This window comes from Anoplophora glabripennis, unplaced genomic scaffold (assembly GCF_000390285.2).
Source record: "Anoplophora glabripennis isolate ALB-LARVAE unplaced genomic scaffold, Agla_2.0 scaffold650, whole genome shotgun sequence".
Classification (NCBI taxonomy): Eukaryota; Metazoa; Arthropoda; class Insecta; order Coleoptera; family Cerambycidae; genus Anoplophora; species Anoplophora glabripennis.
The window spans coordinates 7,434-21,545 of record NW_019417724.1 but is presented as its reverse complement, the minus strand read 5'-3'; the positions used below and the strand labels follow the sequence as shown (position 1 = coordinate 21,545).

Below are 14,112 nucleotides of genomic sequence, written 5' to 3'. Positions count from 1 at the left end.
AGTATATTTTCCTCTACTTCAACTGTACGTGCTGTTCGCGGGCCACCCCTGTTTGCAGTAACAGGAGCAAACTGACCTAAAGACATTAAAATTTATTTAATATCCATTTTGTTTAATAATAGTAATCGTATTTTACCAGTTTCTCTTAATCTTTGATCAATACGTTCGAAAGTTTTGCGATCCGGAATCCTTCTATTAGGATAAGAATGCTGATAAAATCTTCTTGCTGCCGAAGCATTACAAAGAGCCCGCCCGTACATTAAATGCATATCAGCATATTCTTCATTGGAATACTCCATATTTTATAACAAATTATGAGTTATGAGATGAGTCTTAGATTTAAAACTACGTATTTGACAAGTTTGACAATTTAATTGCCTTTGGCATACTCTGACATGTCAAAGCCAACCACGATTAAATCTGTGTTTCAATTAAATAAAATGTCTCAAATTAAATGGTACCTTCCTCTTTAAACGGGTTTATCTCAAAAAATATCTATTTTATGGATATTCAACAAGTATACCTTTTTTACGTAAAATACCATAAATTTTTATAAAATGATGGAAAATTTGGGGTATAGTGGAACAAAAATTTTTTTTCTAGAAATTTTGGTGGGGAGTGCTTTGCCCCCGGGCCCCCATAATTATTATCGAGGATTTCATATTATCATCCAAAGCAGCTTCAAAAATTATAGATCCAGCCAAAAAATTTTCAAAATGTATTGAAAAATACAAAAGTTACTGCAAAAAAACCATTTTTAATTCTCAACTTCAAGAGCTAATAACTCTACAGGGTGAGCCCGGAGGAAAAAATTTTATATGAACTTGTGACATTATTTTCTCATTATCTATCCATATCCGAGAGATTGCCCACAATTTCCGGGACACCCTGTATATGGGGACATGTGAGGCAGCTTGTCTACCATGTTGAAATCACTACCCGTCAGCAGTTACCTGCAAGAATTCAGGATGCATCTAACCAGATAAGAAATGATCTAAATCTCATTCGTCGAGTGACGAAATCTTTAGTTTGCCGATGTGAGGCTTGCATTCGAGCCGAAGGCTGCACATTTTAATAAAGGTTAACCAATGTTTAAACTTTAAACACAATAATTATTATGATGGTTGCTATACATCATATTTATAAGTTTTAATTATAAAATTCGCATTAACGCAGATATTTCGGGCGTACAAAGAAAAATAGATTTAATTCATTAAATGTGGAAATTGACAGATATCAAATGCTATTGGTTGAATCGGTAACGTCATGGAAACATCGGTCGACCAGTAACGTGACAACTGGTAGCATACCTATAAATCACATATTATATTGCGAATTTCTCCAAGAATTAATTCATGAAAAGTCTGGATAAGTGTAATACATCAAATCTACTGGAAAATAACTTCATGATTTTATTTATATGTATTCATTTTCAATTAGTTTTTATTTACTGTTTGTAAAGTTGATAGTAGCTGATTTTGTTTAAAAAAATTAAAAGTTTAGAACAATGTAATAGGTACCAAATTGATGAATTAATTAATGAAGAACTTATTCATGAATACATTGTCAATGTAAAGTGGCTATTTTGAATTATTTAATTTTTTATTTTAATTGGCTACTAGAAAACTAACATTTAAGATACTTGCATAGGTATATCAAGCAGTATTGGCTTTGAAGTTAAAAACGTCAAAATTTCAGTAGTAAGTACCATGGAAATTCAATTTTGTATTAAGAGTACTTGATTATTTTTTCAGGCATTGTCATATTGTTAGTTATAGTCTTATTTTTCAGATGTTGTTAGAATAACCTCATTCTCTATATAAAATATATCCGCAAACAGTTCGATTTTATTGTTTCTGAACTCAAGAATCGTAGAATACTATTATTTCATAATATTTTGCAGAAAAATGAAATAAATGATGAATTTTCTGTCAAAATCATAATTTGTTATATTTAATACTTACTAATGCCTCTTATCTCTACCATTGGTACAAGGAAATTCCATTACTTATTTTCTGAATTTGTAGTTATCAATAATTCATTACATAAAAATATAAAATTATTATCATTATGAAATTGTTTATAGACCTGTGTATTGAAAACAAATTTTGTAAAAAGATAAATTTTTAATTTTAACCAAAATTCCTAATTTATTGTTTTTAATTTTTGCCGACACCCGTATAATATAATATGCCGATATGTGATATTATATACATTTAAAAATACTGTGTCACTATCTACAATCTTTATGATAAGATTATGGATCATAAAAAAAATTATTGTTATCTTCTGTCCCGACAATTTCGTATATTGGTTTAGTGATTTATTTCATATGACTTTAATCTCACATATGTTACGCAATCGACACAGTACGCTGTACAGAGTGATCCACAATTCTCATTTTATAGTTTCGGTAAGGAATTTAATAAAATATCGGTATTGATGCTTGAACAGTTCAGTAATTTTATCCGTATGGCAGCGGTGGATATTGAAGAACTTTTGTTTAATATGGATCTATTATGTATCAATTTTACTGAATGTGGGAAGATTATGCTTTATTGAGACTGATGTAATTACTTTATTCAAATGAAGCGTAATAATATTTTATACATATTATCCCATTCTCTTTCAGCCCAAGCATGATTGTCAAGCTGCACAATGAGCGGATTTATTCCAGAAGTATTCTTCTCGTGCAACATGTTAAACTCTCACTGTTACTGTTGAAATATCGAAACAAACTGGAAGAAACATAATAAATCGCGAATCTACAATTAATGTATGTTTACATTGGCAAGAGATATTGAATTGCGATATTTTCCAGACGTCACAGCGAGTCGACTCGCAAACCTATTTACATTAGCGACAACAGTGTCGAAAAGTAACTCGTGTGAGTTTTTTCGCATGTCTAAAATATGGTTACCGAAATTTCCTGATAACCACAATACCACCTTTTCAATTTTACATAAAATTAAGTCATTATTAGAGCGACAGCGTGTAGTACCATATAAAGGTATAAAAAATGTTAATTTCCATATCAAATCTACTGTTTTAAACAGGAATATTTAACAATATTTAATTATACAAACATTGATTTTATAAACTATGCTATTCAAAAGGTGTTCATGATTGGAACACGTAACTCGTTAACTAAGTTGTATCAAACTAACAAGTTGACATTAAAATTAAAGTAAACTTATACACCTAACTCCATCGATGTGAACAAAACGCCTATCTCCTATGACAACCAAACATATCACCGATACGTAAACTCTGGCAGCGACAAGCATAATTTTTACCACTGTAAACACTTCAGTCTAGTTTGTCTAAGTATGTAGAAAAGTGCTCTTATCTGGGAACGTGCCAATATTTTGTTTTCAGAAAGTCTTCAACTTTATAACAGCAGCAGAAAGACAGCATATTAATATTGGGATTATGTAAAAACTATTTCTTTAACACATAGTTTTTTTGACTACCATATATGCAACGCTTTGTCCTTGAGGTAGTAAATTCAGTTGTTAAGTTATTGATCTACAGAGCTTATATACTTTACGCAGATTTATGAATTTATATGAAGGACTGATGAAATCACTTCAACAGAACTTTAATCTTACGTAAATTTTTCCAGTCTCTATTTTTACTTGAATCAACCAGCATTTTATTTAATTTTATGACTTAACCAAATAGTCCTACAGTTTTCAAGTGAGTATATTATTTTACTAGAAAATACGCTTATTTTATAGTTTTGCGTAGTTCGACCTCGGAACCATTAATTAGGTGTACAATTATTTGAAATTTAGTATAGCGAATGTAGGTACCCAATTATACTTTATTTATATCCATATAAAAAATATGCTAGTGTTTTTATTTAAAAAATATGTTTTCCTAGCTGTCACAAAATACGTATATGCATATTGTGTAGAGTATTAAATAGACGCTAATTAACCTAATATAGTAATCTTAAATAGTTGAAACTATATAGATGGTGTAACAGCGACGTTGACACAATTTGAAGACTGTCAAAGTAATAAAAAGGAGTAGCATTGTTTCCTAAAGCTTTTCCTAAGGATTCTACGACCCGTCAAAGATTGGATGTGAAAACGATGCTTAATAAACCACTCAAGAACCTTTGAAAACATAAATTTAAAATTTGGTCCAGTGTGGTTCTCTCGTATTTAATTTAAACAAAAACTTAATAGCGAAGTTGGAAATAAAACGAATTTAGGGATTTTGTGAAGCAAAATTTATTTGACTTCGCAAATAATCTTTTGCAAATTTGGACAGACCATTTCTTCTTTCCGTGATATCTACTCAGGTGTGCCTCAAAAGTACGTTTTGGGCCCAATGCCGTTCCTTCTATACTCATCTGAATATTCTTCTGTAACTTTGTAGAGATTTTTATTCTACACAAAAAATGTGTACCTTTCAAAATTAGAAATTATGCTCGGTTATGAAGATGTTACAGAAAATATTTATTAACATACATACCCCACATTTTTTGGAAATAACTACGTATCCAAATAAACATAATAAATAATATAATTAATAACATAATAAACTGAAAGGTGGCAGTAATAAAAAACTTATAATAAATATTCTACGTGTCTCCCATTCTCTTCGTTTTGCGATCAAATCCTGTGACCGCCTTCTAACAAACGACGAATACTAATTTCGGGATTTTCTTCTACTCTTTCTAGAATTTGTTCTTTGTCTTGTATGTACCCTTCTTTGAACATACCTTCCATTTCGTGAATTAGACCGAAAGTTTCCAGTTTCTCCTAATCTGGTCAATAAAGAAGCAAACAATGAAAAGATTGCCTGCGATTTGGATAAAGTTCTTCATATGTACTTTTAGCAGCGCGTCCACTAAAATGTCGCTCATTTCATTATTCGAAAATTTATTGTGACGAGGCATTTTCAGAAACAAACTTTCGTAAAATACAAACTTGACAGTGACATCAAAATCGTCATGTTGTTATGGATACGTAGTTATTTAAAAAAATATGGGGTATGTGTTAATAAATGCTTTCTATAATATGTTCATAATCGAGCATAATTTCGACTTTTGATAGATATACATTTTTTTGTGTAGAATAAAATTCTCTACATATTTCTGACAGTTGCGTGTAAAAATTTAAACGTACAAAAAAGTTGCAAAAGAATATTCTCAAAGGGTTGTAGTAAAATGAACGCTCTGTATGATTTAACCTAATAGGAACATAATCACTGCATACTTCATGAAGAGAAACTAAGCAACAAATTTTGCTCAAATCGGTTAACTGGATTCTGAGTTAAGGAGAAAACAAGAAATGAGAAAAGAAACTTTAACACCCTGTAACTTTTTTACGACATTTTTCGTTTAATCAAGTCTGATTAAATAGGTACCATTTGGATTCTAGATTATACACTTGAAAAATGTTACATTCGCTAGTTGACACCCTGTATAGCTTGACCCATATTTCACTATTTAGAACGCTAACGGTAAATATTTAGGCTTTATAGCTGAAAGATTAACATGACAACAAATTTAGAACAGTTTTTAAGCCTTTTAAGCTCGTTTGATCCACTCCGGAACCCGGACTTTCCGGAGACCATGAATTGGTTTCCTGCTACTCCGTACTATAATAGGACTTGCTACAAGAATGGGAAATAACGTCCATTTGAAAATTTGAAACAAAATTCATATCCGGCTAACACTCTCATCATTCATCACATCTATGAGTACCTTCGAATTTGAATGTGTCTTTATCATATGAGTGTCTATTTTAAGTTTAAAGTATATGCTGTGAATACGTTTCTTTTTAAAAAATCATATAAACAAATGTGGATACTAATCGAAAGACTGAATTAGTTGGACTATTGAACAGAATAATTCGAATATATAAAAAACAATGATTCTAAAGTCGACATCGTAGCCTTAGCACTAAAATGATTTAGAAGATGAAATTATTAAGAAAACGATAATTTGTTTCTTGCACGACTTTTTGGGTATCATAAGAATTATTTGTGTAAAACTTCACCGAATGTATATGAATAAATAATATTTTTTAATTAAGAACAAAAAGATGTAGAAGTTGGTGCTTATATTTTATTTATTATTCATACACTGTTTATTGTTCATACAGGGTGTTCACGAAATTGAAAATTATTTTTCTAAGGATCTTTTATCTCGTTGTATTAAACCATATAACGCAAATAACAAGCATAAAGTAACTAAATAGTGATCTTACTTAATAAAAAATACGAATATATTGAGAACTGTTGAAGTCAATATTCGATAGCGACAAAAATTGTAGATGAATGGAGCTTCTAAGATGATTACTAAATGTACCGTCGAAATAAAAAATAATCAAGAAAACATTTAGACTATTAATTAGGTACACAAGCATGCGAAACAAAAAAAGTGGTTTGATCAGATCCCGATAGCTTTATGTTTTCGAATCCGCTAAATATGAATTTTAGGTCAGTTTGGAACCATTACCCAGAGAAAATGCCACCCAAATCCTCAAAAAATTGGTTATTTGCGAATATGCTTAGGAAATGTGCCGTCGTGGGAAAACCATTACGCTTTTTCCAGGCTTCATCTTATTTTCTCCACTACACATAAAACGATTGAAAAAATTTGTTGAGGCTTTGGATAGAAAAGGTGAATGGGGTACTTGAAAGATACATTCTCCAAAACCAGCAATGTAAGAGGATATATTCGATGTATGTCAAATTCAAAAAATATTGTGGTGAAGGTTTTGTATTGGAAATGGACGGTTGCATGGCAAAGCTTCAAAGCTGAAAAAATCTAACAGAAAACCTTTTGGGTAATCATAAAACTTGTTAATTATAAAACTCTAATAGCGAAAATGGTGGAGAATTTCAGACTATTAGGATTACTTAAATTACATACCTAATAACTTACGATTTAGCCAAGGTTTAAAAGAAATGGAAAAAAGGTTTCAGAGTAAGTAGGGCGAGATATGACGGCAGATTACTGTTAGTTGTTGAAAAGAGAATGTAAAGGTTAGAGGAAAAAAGAGAAAGGAAAACCCATTACATGGATCTTTTGAATGCAAAAGAGTTCGTATAAAGCGAAAAGGGTTCATTTAAAAAAGCTACAGTACATTTTTACACCATCGCATACCTTCATGTATCGGGTATTCCAAAAGTAACGCGGGACTTGAAGTGTGCGCCATTTTCATTCCGAAAAGTTGGCAGTATTGTGCAGGGTCACATGTTATAGTAAACACGTTGCGCTTAGATAAAATGGAGCGCTATACGACTAATGAGCGAGTGAAAGTGAAGTCAAAAAACAGGTCAAAAATAGCAAAAAATCACGAAAGTGGTAGGAAAAATACAAAATTTTTTTCTATATTTAAATGTTTATTTATATGGTTAAGACCCCGCCGAACCAACAGATAACAAAAAAATATTATTAGAGAAGTGGCGAGGTTCAACATGACTGTTGCTCTACCACCTAACCACTCCCTTAGAAAACATATCAATTAAGTATTATTATAAAAAAAGAGAAATACAAAATATATATATAAATTCAAAGCATGCATAAGAAAAATACAAATAAATATAGATCTATGTTAAGTTGGCAACATAAGATTTGACCTGTTTTTTCAAAACTTGACAACTAGAAGCAGATTTAATGGCAGAGGGGAGCTTATTAAAGATTTTAACGGCATTATAACTAAATGACTTTTGAAATTGAGCAGTACGATGACGTGGGACAGTGTACATATCACGAAATCTGGTAGACCGTTCATGCCGCCCTTTGACAAGTTTATTAAAAAGATATTTAAGAGAACCCGATTTATTAATTTTATAGACAAGAGCCGCCATGTGAACTATATAACGCTCATTTAGTTTTAACCACTTGTATTGCTCATACATGTCACTTATATGATCAAATTTTCTAATACAATAAACAAATCTTAAGCAAGCATTTTGTAGCCTATGAAGGCTTTCCTTGTCCCGATTTAATATAGCAGGCCAATAAACTACGTCACAATAGGCTAGATAGCTAAGAATCAAGATAGTGTCTGCAATTTGTAGTAAGACTTCTGAATTAAATTGGACACATGTTTCTGAAACTTAAGATCAGTATGAAGGTAAATACTCAAATCCCGGCAACATGCAGAAGAGATTAAAGCTTTATCATTGAGGACTAAATTAAGATTAGAGTAACTAATTATTTCATCCCGACACGGTCCGAAAATGAGTAACTCAGTTTTTTTCTCATTCAGAATTAATCCATGAGCATTGGACACAGTAGAGATCGTATTTAGGTAGGAGTTAATGTGTTCTATCGCAGAATCAATGTCGGAAATAGAAAAGTTATAAAATATTTGGTAATCATCAGCATACTGATGCGACTTAGAATATTGCAAGAACATTGAGAAGTCAGCAGTATAAACTGAAAACAAAAGCGGCCCCAAAATGCTTCCTTGAGATACACCTCTGTGCATTTCAGACAAATCAGACAATATTCCACTTAAACATACTCTTTGGCGCCTTGCAGAAAGATAATTTGTAAAGAACGTAACCACTAGATCACTAACGCCAAAATATTTAAGTTTTAAACACAATGTAGAGGGTACTAATGTATCAAATGCTTTACTATAGTCAAGAAACACCAAAAAAAAAAATTTTTGTGTTGATCCCTGGCTCTAAACAGTTCATCAGTAACATCTAATAAAGCAGTAGTTGTACCTACTATGATAACCCGAAAACCAGATTGAGTTGCCGGTAAAATATTGTTATTATTTAAAAAATTGGAAAGTTGTTCATGAACTATCTTTTCAAGAATTTTGGAAAGCGTAGGCAAAATACTTATTGGTCTAAAATTAGAAATATTGTTGGGACAATTATTTTTAGGCACCGGAATGACAAGTGCCTCTTTCCAGACGTCAGGGAGATCGCCAGTGGTTAAACATTTATTAACAAAAAAAGTTATATAACAACTCAGATGCGGAAGCAGCAACGTGAGCATTTTTAAGTCAATTCCCACACCCCTTAGCATTTGACTTGATTTTAGCAAATACTTTTGCCACAACACCGGTATCCACCTCTGAAAATTGAAAATTACTGTCTGTGCCAAAAGGTTTATTAACGTAACTATTAATGAGAAAATTATCATCAACCGAACGCAGAGGAATGTTATTGAGAAAATAATCATTAAAATCATTAGCATTACCAAAATGAGAATAGTTAATGTTATCAGAGTTTTTACTAATATTCAAATATTTCAAGGTACGCCAGAAAACTTTAAGATCAGTTTTAAATTTATAATGAAGGTAAGCTTTTTTCTCAGACTTGATCGCTGAGTTAACCATGTTCCTAAGTCTTTTGTAAGCTTCCCAGTTACCTACAGTTTTTAGTTTTTTATATTTAACATAAGCTTTATCCCTCAACTTCATCATGATTTTCAAATTAAATGTTAGTCAAGGTGCCGGCGGTTTCGTGATCCTAACAGTTTTTAACGGTGCGTGAATATCAAACAGGCTAATAATAGTTTCATTCAAAAATTGGGCAATATCATCTACATATACAAAATTATATATTAAATCAAAATTAATATTCCTAAGATCGTACACAAATAAATCATAATTAAAATTAGAAAAGTCCCTGAAGGTACGGAATTGTAGAGGTTGCTTAACTTTATCAATCTTTAAATTACATGTAATCAACTTATGATCAGAAATATCATCCATATTAATAGTCTCACTATTCATAATTATGTCATTACGTGACGTAACAATAAGATCTAGAAGCGTTTGACTTGTAGGAGTAATCCGAGTAGGGCAGTCAATACATTGTGTTAAACCATATTTATCTAAAAAATTGTTTAAGAGCAACGTAGCATTGTTCGCAGTTAAAAGGTCGACATTAAAATCATCCCCAAAAAGAACATAATCAAAGTCAGGTAGAACGCCAACTAGTGCAGCTTCTAAATCATCAATAGCCATCTTCAGATTAACATCAGGTGACCTGTACACTGTACCAAAGCACAATTTCTTACCTCCAATTTTTGTACTAATCCAAAGTTGTTCAATAAAATCACTATATTCAATCTTTAATATTTTAAACTGAATATGATTTTTTATATAAAAAGCCACTCCACCCCCACTAACAGCTCTATCATTTCTAACAAGTGAATAGTTTTCTAAATCAAAAACGTCATTTTGAATCTTATTATTAAGCCAAGTTTCAGATAAACCTATAACAGAGAAATCCTCAGTATGCACTATGTCATTAAACAGATCAAATCCCGTACGAATAGAACGAATGTTAAAATGAACAAAACTAAATTGCGTATTATGCATTAGTAAACATCATAAGCACTCCAAAATATACAAAGATTATTTAGAGCAGTATAACACAATTGAATATATCCTCAAACTTGATTATTATATTTATTACATTTATTGGTCTAATAAATTAATGTTACCGACCAGAAACAAACATATTCTTACAAATACTACTTCTAATAGTATGATAAAATGTAAATTAAAATTAATTTTGAATAATTATATTTATTAAGAGTTATCTTTTATAACAATGAAATATAAAATAATTCAAACACCCATTCCAATNAAGAATTTTGGAAAGCGTAGGCAAAATACTTATTGGTCTAAAATTAGAAATATTGTTGGGACAACTATTTTTAGGCACCGGAATGACAAGTGCCTCTTTCCAGACGTCAGGGAAATCGCCAGTGGTTAAACATTTATTAACAAAAAAAGTTATAAAACAACTCAGATGGAAGCAGCAACGTGAGCATTTTTAAGTCAATTCCGTCACACCCCTTAGCTTTTGACTTGATTTTAGCAAGTACTTTTTCCACAACACCGATATCCACCTCTGAAAATTGAAAATTACTGTCTGTGCCAAAAGGTTTATTAACGTAATTATTATTGAGAAAATTATCATCAACCGAACGCAGAGGAATATTATTGAGGAAATAATCATTAAAATCATTAGTATTACCAAAATGAGAATAGTTAATGTTATCAGAGTTTTTACTAATATTCAAATATTTCAAGGTACGCCAGAAAGCTTTAGGATCAGTTTTAAATTTATAATGAAGGTAAGCTTTTTTGTCAGACTTGATCGCTGAGTTAACCATGTTCCTAAGTCTTTTGTAAGCTTCCCAGTTACCCACAGTTTTTAGTTTTTTATATTTAACATAAGCTTTATCCCTCAACTTCATCATGATTTTCAAATTATATGTAAGCCAAGGAGCCGGCGGTTTCGTGATCCTAACAGTTTTTAACGGTGCGTGAATATCAAACAGACTAATACTACTTTCATTCAAAAATTGGGCAATATCATCTACATATACAAAATTATATATTAAATCAAAATTAATATTCCCAAGATCGTACACAAATAAATCATAATTAAAATTAGAAAAGTCCCTGAAGGTACGGAATAGTAGAGGTTGCTTAACTTTATCAATCTTCAAATTACATGCAACCAACTTATGATCAGAAATACCATCCATATTAATAGTCTCACTATTCACAATTATGTCATTACGTGACGTAACAATAAGATCTAGAAGCGTTTGACTTGTAGGAGTAATCCGAGTAGGGCAGTCAATACATTGTGTTAAACCATATTTATCTAAAAAATTGTTTAAGAGCAACGTAGCATTGTTCGCAGTTAAAAGGTCAACATTAAAATCACCCCCAAAAAGAACATAATCAAAGTCAGGTAGAACGCCAACTAGTGCAGCTTCTAAATCATCAATAGCCATCTTCAGATTAACATCAGGTGACCTGTACACTGTACCAAAGCACAATTTCTTACCTCCAATTTTTGTACTAATCCAAAGTTGTTCAATAAAATCAGTAGATTCAATTTTTAATATTTTAAACTGAATATGATTTTTTATATAAAAAGCTACTCTACCCCCACGAACAGCTCTATCATTTCTAACAAGTGAATAGTTTTCTAAATCAAAAACGTCATTTTGAATCTTATTATTAAGCCAAGTTTCAGATAAACCTATAACAGAGAAATCCTCAGTATGCACTATGTCATTAAACAGATCAAATCCCGTACGAATAGAACGAATGTTAAAATGAACAAAACTAAATTGCGTATTATGCATTAGTAAACATCATAAGCACTCCAAAAATATACAAAGATTATTTAGAGCAGTATAACACAATTAAATATATTCTCAAACTTGATTATTATATTTATTACAATTATTGGTCTAATAAATTAATGTTACTAATTTTGAATAATTATATTTATTTAGAGTTATCTTTATATAAATGAAATATAAAATAATTCAAACACCCATTCCAATAAAAATCATAAATATTACAGTAAATAAGAAATAGTGGCAAAAAATTAACATCAGTTTTATCAAACGATGCGAAGGAAAAAAAAACCTTATCTACGTGATTAAAATAAAAAGTAAATATACAGAAAAGAGATCATAGATTTACCATGACAATAAATTAAACATCATCGTCGCTAACCAAAATATTTCTACCATTAACACATGTAACATTATTTTTAAACGGATTTTACACAAAAATTGAACATTTTACCAATCTGAACCTTCATTTACTAAAAAATTCTGAAATTTCATAATTTTCAGTCAAAAGTCAAAAAGTGACAGCATAAAAAAGTTATGGTAAATTGTGTTAGAACGTATGTGATGAAAATTTGCCAATTTCGTGTTAGTAGGGGACTGTGCACTTAAGAGTTAAGCTAATTACCAAATTTCATAAATTTATCTCAACTCGTTTCGGAGTTATTTAAAAAAAAACATCAGAGTGGCCTCTTTAAGTGGCTATCACTTCCTTAGGAAGAATTTTTGGATCTACGTTTATATAAAGAAAAAGTAATCTTTTTCGACATAGAATACCCTGTAGAAATATTGCCCCCTAATTTCGGGATACTCTGTATATCTTGTTGATTATAAATAGATAGATGTTGTTGTTACACATTACACTTTAAAATATATTCTTCACAAAAATATTAGTGAATTATAATACAACCTATTTATAAAGAGAGCCATACACTATTTATTTTCATTCTTTCAGTATAGTTTTGTAATACTGTGTAATAATAATTCAACTTACTATATACACATAGAGTATCCCTTAACTAAATTATCAAGTTGCTACTAGGAGTTCCTTTGTCTATATTAATATAAAAGTTCATTAACTAATTCCGACTCGGTACGAAGATATAGCAACTTAGAAATGACTTATCGCTAATGTATTTTTAAAATCATTTAAACCAGTTGAAATATAAGTATAAGTATTAGTCTACGCTTCTTGGCTATTCATATTCATGAATAGCTAAAAGCGTTTATCGATACTGATACTTCCGCAAGGACCGAGGATTTTTAAGAAAAATCCCTGTCAATAGGTTATTTGCAAGACACCGTGTTTTTTTAAGACGGCAGAATTAAATTCTAGTCCAAAGAATGACCTGCTGAAGTGTGGTAGTCAAATTAAGAGACACCTTATATAAATTCACTTGTTACAACTTACAAAAATACTTACATAGCTTTTTGTCTACGTCTTTAAAGGTTTCTACCATAAACTGGTGCATTATTTCGTAGCCGCCACAATAATTCCACTATTTACGTAATTTCATTTGTAAATACGGCATAAAATATTTTTTATAACTCACTAGAACGCTTTTAAAGAACCCAGGAACAACGCGGCATGGGTCAACTGAGGGTTGAACAAGGTTCACTGTAAACTTTCGGACATATTTCAACCCGTTTATGGAAGATCTTCTGTGCTTCTGGTCAAATGAACCCTTTTCGCGCGAAAACAATAACATTACTGTGCGGTTGCATGCGCGTACGTCCAGATAATCGAAGTTGATTACTTGGAATCGAATTGGAGTAACTGACATGGCACCGCTATCTGTTCGCTGTGCCTACAGCCTTCACCTAGTTACGGAAGTTTTCAAGGATCGGCGTGTGAACGGTTAAGGATATTATACACAATGTCCCTTCCAAATTTCCACAGAGTGTTTCTTAGCTCATATCTACCATTATAATCTATGAAATAATGCCCTGTGTGTCTCCCAGATTGAAAATATTTTGACACAGAAAACACAGAAATTCGTTTAAAA

General features: G+C 31.1%; 1 protein-coding gene across 1 annotated transcript in view; it reads right to left on the bottom strand.

Moving 5' to 3' along the window:
- Positions 1-13,792, bottom strand: part of LOC108912630 (fatty acid 2-hydroxylase) — a 66,572-nt gene extending 52,780 nt beyond the window's left edge. The window contains exon 1 of the mRNA XM_018717924.2: positions 13,530-13,792. The gene's annotated coding sequence lies outside the window, so the exon portion shown is untranslated. The remainder of the gene's footprint in view (positions 1-13,529) is intronic.
- Positions 13,793-14,112: the final 320 nt, after the last annotated feature.